Below are 11,251 nucleotides of genomic sequence, written 5' to 3'. Positions count from 1 at the left end.
TTGTACCATGTGTTGAGTTTGTCGTCAATGTATTGTTTGTTACGTGCGTTTCTTCCTCGTTTATTAACAAAATATTACAACAAGTATATACATAGGCGAGATGACTCGCCGGTGAACATAATCTCTGGGCATGAAAGGCATATTACAGGCTAAAAAAAGACAAGGGGTGACTATAGGCTACCCCCCCCCTGACGAGAAAAGAGGAACGATACAGATTTTGGTGGGTGAAGTATCCTTTCTTGCTGGAGAAGGTATAGCTGCTGGAGAGCGTGTGTGACGCTGTACCATAGATCTTTGACATTGGACGCATGTTCGTGTCCAGTGGTTGACGTCCGTACTTCGTGGGCGGGTTGGTGGGCCAGCGTTCAGTGATCCATGAACGGGTAGGTGATCCAGCAGTCAGATGTCCATAGGTAGGCGGCTGGGCAGCTTCAGCATGCGGCAGCGGCTCTTCTGGCAGGGTGGTCGCCGGCAACTAGCTGGTAGGGTGGACGGCGGCGGTAACTCACCGAACGGTCAGGAACAGGCGGCGGCGGTGGCGGCGGCCAGTAGGCATCCAGAACAGGTGGCGACTCAGCATATTGGCGCGACAGCGGACAACAGGCAGAGAGGGTAGCGGCGGCGGTGGCCATCAGGCAGGGTGGGTGGCGGCGGCAGTGGCGACCAGGCAGGGAGGTCAGCGGCGGTGGCGATCAGGCAGGGATGTCGGCGGCGACCAGCAGGTAGGGCGGGCGGTGGGGGCGACTCAGCAGACGTCAGGGACAGGCAGCGACTCTGCTGGCTGCTCTGGCGGTGGTAGCGTCTTGTCAGGAGGGGAAGTCAACAGCGGTGGCGGTGACTCAGTTGGCGTCCGGGACAAGCAGCGACTCAGCGAGCGTCCGGGACAGGCAGCGACTCAGCAGGCAGCTGTTGCTGCAAGCAGGCAGGGAGGGTGGTGGCGGCTCGGCATGTTGCTGCGGCGGCGTCTCAGCAGGCTGTCGCGATGGCGGCGGCAATGGTGGTGGCCAGTAGGCAGGCGGTAGGTTGCGACCAGCAGGTAGTGAGTTCGGCAGCTGCCAGAAGGCAAATCTGCGGCAAGAACGGGCACTCTCCGGGGTCACCACTTGTAGAAGATGGCGCAGGAGTGCCATTTTTGCTACTAATGAGCACCTGCTAGTAGTAAACACCTCAATGAAGAGGTTAAGAAAACTCTTTTTCCTCAATTCTTATTTCTCGTTTATTAGAAAAAATATATATATTAGCAAGTCTAAACATAGACGAGATGACTCGATGGTGAACATAATCTCTGGGCAAGAAAAGTATATTATTAAACAGAGACAAGTGGTGACTATAGGCTGCGATATACATACATACATATATATATATGTATATATATATATTTATATATATATATATATATATATATATATATATATATATATATATATATGCTAATAAGAACACGGGTACGTGTGTTCACTTATGCAAAGTAGACCACTTGGAAAAAGAAACTAACGAAGCAGAGCGCTTTCGTATATTACATCTTCAGTGCAACAAGTACATAGTGATAGGAATACATAGACAATATATACATGATACAAAGGAACCAGGACAGTTTGAATAAGCGGAAGGTCATTGTCAATTATCTTACGATGGTCGGGCGACATCAGGTCACAGTCGCCAAGGAGAGCGGAAGGTCATTGTCAATTATCTTACGATGGTCGGGCGACATCAGGTCACAGTCGCCAAGGAAAGCGGAAGGTCATTGTCAATTATCTTACGATGGTCGGGCGACATCAGGTCACAGTCGCCAAGGGTCACTATTTCTACTACTTATATAGGGCGACATTAAGTCAATTTGTTGGATTACATTTTACCTAATATTATCTTACTAATTTCTTGACAAATGAAATTATCAAGTTTATACAAGCCTTTATGTAGGTTGGTATTTTGATTACTAGTGGTATGAATCAAACTGCACTCTATTAAATTTCTTGCTATTATGTTGTTGGTATAATAGATTGCCTGGGCATTACCCCAATCAACAGGATGATTATTTAATTCAATATGCTTGAATATACCACTAGAATGATTGCCATCCCTAACATTTTTCTTGTGTTGTTCAATTCTAATGTTTAAGGGTTTGGCAGTTTGACCTATGTAAAATTTATTACACATTTTGCAAGGAATTTTATAAATGCATCCTTTTTTTATTTCAATACTATTGTTGATAAGTTTATGTTTTACTGTACTATCATGTTTAAAAACTACCTTTACGTTAAATCTTTTTAATAATTCTGTGATACTTAACAAATTTTCTTGAAATGGTAAAATTAAAACATTATCATAATGTTTTAATTTTACCATTTCAAGAAAATTTGTTAAGTATCACAGAATTATTAAAAAGATTTAACGTAAAGGTAGTTTTTAAACATGATAGTACAGTAAAACATAAACTTAACAATAGTAAATAATAATAAATTGACATATAACTAATAATTAGAGCCCGGATTTCTAGCATTTATTGTTATTGCTATTACGACTATAAATGCAAATAAGAATTTGCATTTATTGCAAAAAATGCTACTTTACTATATACGCTATTTTGACCAGACACAAAGGCAAAAAGTAGTCATTATGCAATAAATGACTATAAAACCTCCACAAAGTAGTAGTACGCATCTGTACCATTAAACATATAATCATTTAATTATGAAGTAACGCTGAATAAATAATTAATATAACTAAGTTTGCCATACTTCAACTTTCTTTAAATTTTCTATTATAGAAAACGCAAGAAATATAATTAAGGAAAAAATTAGAATATAATTAAAAGATAAAAAAAATTTTTTTTGTCAAAGTAATGAAATTATAAGCAACAAAAATTAAAAATGGGTTATGTTTACATATAATAGTAATATATAATAATACATTGTGGCAATGTATAAATATGTGTCACGTGTGTACCTAATCTGCATTCCACGTGAATTGTGCAAGTCACGCCATTACCAGTTACCTGCTATAAAATGCCAAAAGTGAAGCAATCCGATGGAGTGCGTATCCGAAATATGCTTTATGCTCCCGTCACTTCAGTAGAAGTTGAGCGGACATTTTCAAAAATGAAAATTATTCTTTCAGATAGAAGATTGTTGCTTACAACGGAAAATATAAATAAAATGTTAATGTTATCTATTCTATATTTTTTTAATTATATGGGTTCCGATTAAAATAATAACTTTCTCTCAGTTTTTATAGCTGCCTACACATGAAAGAAAACTGCTGAATTTTAGCCCAAACTAGCAAAGTTTTACGTGCTATTTTGCTACAAATAAGAACTATTTTGCTAGAAATAAAAACTATTATGCTATGATACCTGCAATATCAACTTTTTTTAATGCTATTTTGACCATATTTTTTGCGCTATTTTGACCACTTTTTTAGGACTAGAAATCCGGGCTCTACTAATAATAAATGAAATCAGATAGACAAATGATAACAAAACAAAAACAAATAATATAAGATAAGACGATCTAAAAGTGTACTAACTCGTAATCTAACTGATTACCGAGATTGGGGAGGTTGCTAACTGCCACCCATATAACCCCCATTTTTTACAGTACACCTAATCGCACCAGTGGGAATGGTAAGGACTAGATCGAATCCCCCTCACGCTTCGCCATCGTAACTATTTGAATAATTCGCTAGTGGACAGCGACATCAATCATACAATCCATGACCGTCGCGCAGAGGATTCGAACCACCGCCTATAGACTCGAGAGAGTCCACAGCACCCGCCTTTAACCACTCGACCACAGACGATCTAAAAGTGTACTAACTCGTAATCTAACTGATTACCGAGATTGGGGAGGTTGCTAACTGCCACCCATATAACCCCCATTTTTTACAGTACACCTAATCGTCTGTGGTCGAGTGGTTAAAGGCGGGTGCTGTGGACTCTCTTGAGTCTATAGGCGGTGGTTCGAATCCTCTGCGCGACGGTCATGGATTGTATGATTGATGTCGCTGTCCACTAGCGAATTATTCAAATAGTTACGATGGCGAAGCGTGAGGGGGATTCGATCTAGTCCTTACCATTCCCACTGGTGCGATTAGGTGTACTGTAAAAAATGGGGGTTATATGGGTGGCAGTTAGCAACCTCCCCAATCTCGGTAATCAGTTAGATTACGAGTTAGTACACTTTTAGATCGTCTGTGGTCGAGTGGTTAAAGGCGGGTGCTGTGGACTCTCTCGAGTCTATAGGCGGTGGTTCGAATCCTCTGTGCGACGGTCATGGATTGTATGATTGATGTCGCTGTCCACTAGCGAATTATTCAAATAGTTACGATGGCGAAGCGTGAGGGGATTCGATCTAGTCCTTACCATTCCCACTGGTGCGATTAGGTGTACTGTAAAAAATGGGGGTTATATGGGTGGCAGTTAGCAACCTCCCCAATCTCGGTAATCAGTTAGATTACGAGTTAGTACACTTTTAGATCGTCTGTGGTCGAGTGGTTAAAGGCGGGTGCTGTGGACTCTCTCGAGTCTATAGGCGGTGGTTCGAATCCTCTGCGCGACGGTCATGGATTGTATGATTGATGTCGCTGTCCACTAGAGATTTTTTCATATTTTTTCGATGGCGAAGCGTGAGGGGGATTCGATCTAGTCCTTACCATTCCCACTGGTGCGATTAGGTGTACTGTAAAAAATGGGGGTTATATGGGTGGCAGTTAGCAACCTCCCCAATCTCGGTAATCAGTTAGATTACGAGTTAGTACACTTTTAGATCGTCTGTGGTCGAGTGGTTAAAGGCGGGTGCTGTGGACTCTCTCGAGTCTATAGGCGGTGGTTCGAATCCTCTGTGCGACGGTCATGGATTGTATGATTGATGTCGCTGTCCACTAGCGAATTATTCAAATAGTTACGATGGCGAAGCGTGAGGGGGATTCGATCTAGTCCTTACCATTCCCACTGGTGCGATTAGGTGTACTGTAAAAAATATAAGATAAATTATAATCATTACAGCATCCTACTTAGGTATTTATCTAAATGATTCTTAAAGCTTCGAACTGAACTACATTGCACTACCTGTGCAGGAAGTTTATTCCATTCATTAACTACACGGTTGGCAAAGTTGTTTCTACCTACTTCCAAATTGAATCTATTTCCGGACAGTTTGAGCATTGTTTCTTGTCTGATTCTCATTCAATGTAAAAATTTGGTCACTTTTGATGTTGTCAATTCCATTTAGAATTTTAAAGACCTGTATCAATTCACCTCTGAGTCTACGCTTTTTTAGGGAAAACAGATTCATATGTTTTAGTCGATTTTCGTATGATTTATTTTTGATATTTGGAATCAGTTTTGTGGCTCGCCGTTGTACTTTTTACATACATACATACATACATACATACATACATACATACATACATGCATGTATAAATTATTCTGAAGATGATTCCCTTATGTTATGATTATATGTATTCATCTCTCTCTCTCTCTCTCTCTCTCTCTCTCTCTCTCTCTCTCTCTCTCTCTCTATCTATCTCTATCTCTCTCTCTCTCTCTCTCTCTCTCTCTCTCTCTCTCTCTCTCTCTCTCTCTCTCTCTCTCTCTCTCTCTCTCTCTCTCTCTCTCTCTCTCTCTCTCTCTCTCTCTCTCTCTCTCTCTCTCTCTCTCTCTCTCTAGGTATGTATCTTTTTATATATCTATCTATCTATCTATCTAACTATCTATCTATCTATCTATCTATCTATCTATCTATCTATCTATCTAACTATCTATCTATCTATCTATCTATCTATCTGTCTATCAGTCTATCTATCTATCTATCTCTATCTCTATCTTTCTGTCTATCAGTCTGTCTGTCTGTCTACCTGCCTCTCACTATCTCTATTTATCTATCTTTGTATATCTATCTGTCTGACTGTCTATCTTTCCGTTTCTCTCTCCCTTTCTATTCTTTTTTTTTCTGATTATTTATCCATCTTTCTCTTTGGAAAACATTTCGAGTGTTTTCGTTAGCTTTTTGCAGACAGTGTTTCCCAAACAAAAGCACGAAAACGCACAAGTGAGCAACATGTTTTATTACAGAACTCTTCAGCTTATTCTCTTGCATTGTTGATTTCGTACCAACTTCCCACAGATGAGAAATAGCTTTCTTTTGTTATTGTCGTTGTTGTTTTTTCTTCTTCTTTTCCTTTTCGTCTTCTTTTCATTTTTTCTTATTCTTCTTCTTCTCTTTTTTGTCCTTTTTTTTCTTCTTCCTCTTCTTTTTTTCTTCTTCCTGCTCGTTTTTTTCTTCTTCGTCTTTTTTCTGTTCTTCTTCTCCTTACTCCCCGTCTTATTTTTCTTCTTGTTTGTCGTACTCTTCTTGCAGTTTTCACTGTGCTCTCTCCCCTCCCCACTACACACACACATACACACATACACACATGCACACATACACACATACACACACACATACACTACCTCAAAAGTAGGATAGCTTCACTGGTCCCCTTCGGATTGAGAACAGTGACTATAAACAATGTGAATTGACTATAAACTGACGCGGCCCAAAGGGATTTCTCCTAGTCTATTCTAGATTCGCACTGAGGAACGACGGGAGTGGTCGCCATGTAAATAAAGCGGTGAGGACCTGCTGCATTGCTGCATTGCTTCTGACCCAGGCAGTGGGTGGGAGACGAGGATAAACCTTCTTCTACGAGGACCTAAGATAAAAAGAAAAAAAAAAAAAGTGACGGATGGAAGTAGAATAGGTGTGGGTGGGTGCATGCCTTGGCTGGCTACCTCCCCTGTAAGGGGGAAGAAGCCTTTCTGGTAATCATTTGAATACATAAATGCTTTAACAAAGAGTAGATGAGACCTCTCGTTTCAACAGTATTTGAACAAATATGGATCAGTTAGTATGAGAACATAAGGATTTTTATTGTTGAACTTGTTGAATACTGGTAACGGTACTTTTAAAATCCTTCGCAAGCCCTGGGGAACTGTTTCTACTTTTAAAAAGTAGAATTTTACCATCTTATGGCGTAATCGTAAGCATGCTGGCCTCGTAATATCTTAGTCGCTGGTTCGAGTCGAGCATTTCTCTCCGATTCCCAGCAGTGAGTGTGTTACCTGCCCCAACCGTCCCAAAAACACAGTGGGCAAAGGTGACTGCTTCGGTAAACTATTCAGCGCCTCCCTCGCAATCTTAGATAAACTTAAGCCTCGTTGACAAGGGGCGAGTTTGATAGCCACTTGTGTTTGCTCTAAGTTAATTTACCCGACAAGTAAGTATTGACATTGGTTAAGTAGAGGGGTAGTTAATAAGTCGCTAGCTCTAGTGGATTTTCAACTAGCCCCGAGTGAACGAGGCCTTATATAAATTACCAGTATATTTTGTTTATAAACCAGTAGGCCTCTGTGAAAGGATAACTTGGACAAGTGACAATCATTGGCATCCATAGGGAGAAACGAAGACATACCAGGGAAAAAATGTTTGGTTATTTTTTGATGGACCGTACTTCACTGTACTCGCACCGACTTTTTTGAATGAGCATACTACTATGGGCACATCGATTATAAAAATAAATACAGGTCATTTATAAGTAAAGGAATATAAAGTTAAATAGACATGTAGTAAAATAAATAAAGTAAAATAAATTTACTGAAATTTTGTAAGTAAGCAGTTAAATGCATAAGTAAAATATGTAGATAGATAAATTACAACATACGAGATTATAAGATATGATATAACATAAGATATATAAGATAAGATACAAGATGAGTGAATACACAAATGGTACACAAAGAAACAGTTGTATGCATGAAAAATAGTTTACAAAAAAATATAAATCTGAAAAAAAGCGTAGTAAAAGGTATATGTGTTCAACTGAAAGTAATAAATTATAATTACTGATAGCCCCAGCAGTCAAAGAAAAAAAAAATGAAAACCTAACTCTTTCGTATTAAAAAAAAAAAAAAAAAAAAGCTTTGGATATTTGTATTACTTTGGGACAAATACAATTCTAAGCTTATTATGTTCCAATTACAAGTTCTCCAAACATCCAAAAGCATATTTTTCCGAACGAGCTTGACATTCGTATCAGGGATTGAACAAAATTGAACAAATCTCCAGGTCGCCTGCAAACTTGACCTGGCCAGTCAGGAATACAAACAGATTCATCTGAGCCAATCAGCGACACCCAACGCAACTACTGAATTCGAAACTTGGCTAACGGTCGTTTTTAAATCCCGAGATAATTCAGACACGAACTCTATCGGTGACAGTCCGGAGTGTTCCTCGAATAAATAAATAAATAAATAAAAATAAAAAATAACATAAATTAAAAGTAAAAAATAAAAACAAAGAAAAGAAAAAGAAGACTATGAGGAAGATGAAGAAGACGAAGAAGAAGAAATAGGAGAATTAGAAGAAGTACCACAAGAAGACTTTGAAGAATAACTAGAGGAAAAATTAGAATAAGAATAGGAATAAGAATTAAAAGAAGAACTACAAGAAGAATTAGAAGAAGCACTAGAGAATAACTAGAAGAACTAGAAGAAGAACTAGAGGAAGAAAAAGAAGAACTAGAAGAAGAATTAGAGGAAAAATTATAAGAAACATTAGAAAATGAAAAAGATGAAGATGAAGTAGATGAAAAACAAGAAGAAAAAGATGATGATGATGATGATGATGATGATGATGATGATGATGATGATGATGATGATGATGATGATGATGATGATGATGATGATGATGAAGAGGAAGCAAAGGATGTAAGAGGGGGGGAGAGAAGGGGGGAGAATACATGGAAAGGAGTAGGAGGAAGTATGAAAAGATAAAGTGAGAGAGGAAAGAGAAAGATAGAGAAGAGAAGAGGGGGATAAAAAGAAGATTAAGAACGGAGGGAGAGAGGAGGAGAGGAGGAAGAAATAGCACAAGATAAAGTGGTTATGAGTAAGGAGAATGAGGAGGAGGAGGAGGAATAAGGAAAGGAGGAGGAGAATGAAGAGGAGAGGATGGAATAAAGAAAGAAGGAATAACGATAGGGGATAAAGGAGAATAACAGCAAATGTCAAGAACTGGATAAGGAGAAGTGGAAGAAGGAGGCGGAATTGGAACCCTCTTTGTGTCATACAAGTTCCTGAAAAAAGGAAGAAGTCTTGTCAAGTCTCCCAGAGGAAAGGGCAGCTTAGAAACACTAATGCACGGAGACTGGAGCCGGCAAGATTTCTGGGGAATCTGACACTTGATCTAATACGGTCATAGTGAGTCTTGTGTTATCGTGAGAGATGTGAAAAGGTTTGATTATGCCTTTATTTCATCCGACTTCTTTAAAGACCAAAGGGTCTCCTGTCGACGTATCACTGAAAAAAAAAAGTTTGGGTGTTTATCCAAGGGCATTTTAAAACTTAGAACTATATTATATCAAACTACTTTGGGTGCTCAGATAAGAGGGAGGGTGGAGGGGTGTGGATTGTATTCAGGGATGGAATGGGTGGAAATTATTTTATGCCTTTCCCTTTTTGGCTACCTCCCTCGTAAGGGGGAAAAAGCCTTGGTATATGTATGTATGTATGTATGTATGTACTTTGGGTGTAAGGTTATTCATATGTGTCTGCCTACTTCCATATCAAATCTAAAGTGCGTCCATATAATTTAAGACCATTTTATCCTCCTTTACCCATACCTCCCCATTTCCCCTTCTAACCTGCCATTCTTTTTTTGCCTCATTGTCCAATTCCTTTCGCCATATTTCTTCTCTTCCAACCCCTCCTCACCTCTTTTCGTATATCTCAACCCCCAACCCGTGCCTCCAATCCCGTATGATGTATTGAGTGTATAATAGTCATGTATCATTCTTTTGTGGTAGAGACTATTCTCCATTCTCAAAAGAATACTGACTATCTATAGCTTCTATTATTTCTCCTTTCGGTTCATCCTCCTTAAATCTTCCTTTATCGCTTCTATGACTCCACCTCATAGGATCTATATTACCCACATGGATAGAATCACTGGATATCAGTGAAAGAATACTAAGAACTCCTTTATTTTCTTCGTATTATTCTCTTTCTTCTTCTTCTTCTTCTTCTTCTTCTTCTTCTTCTTCTTCTTCTTCTTCTTCTTCTTCTTCTTCTTCTTCTTCTTCTTCTTCTTCTTCTTCTTCTTCTTCTTCTTCTTCTTCTTCTTCTTCTTCTTCTTCTTCTTCTTCTTCTTCTTTTTCTTCTTCTTTTTCTTTGTTTTCTTTTTCTTCTTCTTCTTCTTTTTTCTTCTTCTTTTTCTTCTTCTTCTTTTTCTTCTTCTTTTTCTTCTTTTTCTTTTTCTTCTTCTGCTTCTGCTTCTTCTTTTTCTTCTTTTTTTCTTGTTCTTATTATTGTTCTTCATCTTCCTCTTCTTCATCTTCTTCTCCTTGTTTTTCATATATATATGCATATATGTATACATATACAAACACACACACACACACATACTCACACAATCAAATGACCATTTCGTGTCCATCTCTCAAACACTGCCCTCCTCCACAGTACATATTTTTTCAGGTTGCCAAGAAGCTCGCTAGTATCAAGTCAAAACGGTCATCTACACCCGTAGACTTACCCATCAATCTTTATCGTAAATTTGCTCGCGAACTTGCCATCCCGATCTGTTCAATAATCAATGCCTCACTTAAACAGAGCAAATGTCCCACGGATTGGAAGACAGGCTTCATTACACCCATCCCCAAATCTTCCAATCCTCAATCCTTTAGTGATCTCAGACCCATTACTATCACTCCAATTCCTAGTCTTATTTGTGAAGATTTTATCTTCGAGTGGGCATACTCCAAAGTTAGCAAATTCATTGATATCCAGCAATTTGGTAACGTGAAAACATCCTCCGCCACTTACTATCTTATCAGTTTCCTTGACTTTGTCTATAAAGATATCGAGCAGCGCAAGACTTCACTTACAGTTGTGTTCATTGACTTCAGGAAAGCCTTCGATCTTGTTGATCATACCACTATCATCACCAAAGCCATCCACCTTGGCCTTCCTACCTTCTTGGTGGTTTGGCTATCTGACTTCCTGACGGACCGTTGTCAAGCTGTCAGATATCAGGGACACGTCTCTGCAGTCCAGACAAAAACAAGAAAAAGGATATGTAAAATGTTAGTACAACAAAATATGTAGCAAGTTAAAAGACAAAAGGGATAAAGCTTGGATAAAGTGGAAGAAATACAAAATACCTGAAAAATGGAAAATATGTACTAGTTATAGAAATCAATATGTGCAAGTGGGCAG

This window comes from Oratosquilla oratoria, chromosome 13 (assembly GCF_046742065.1).
Source record: "Oratosquilla oratoria isolate Oo_2021 chromosome 13, ASM4674206v1, whole genome shotgun sequence".
NCBI lineage: Eukaryota > Metazoa > Arthropoda > Malacostraca > Stomatopoda > Squillidae > Oratosquilla > Oratosquilla oratoria.
The sequence above is the reverse complement of the archived record's forward strand: the minus strand, read 5'-3'. Positions refer to the sequence as shown.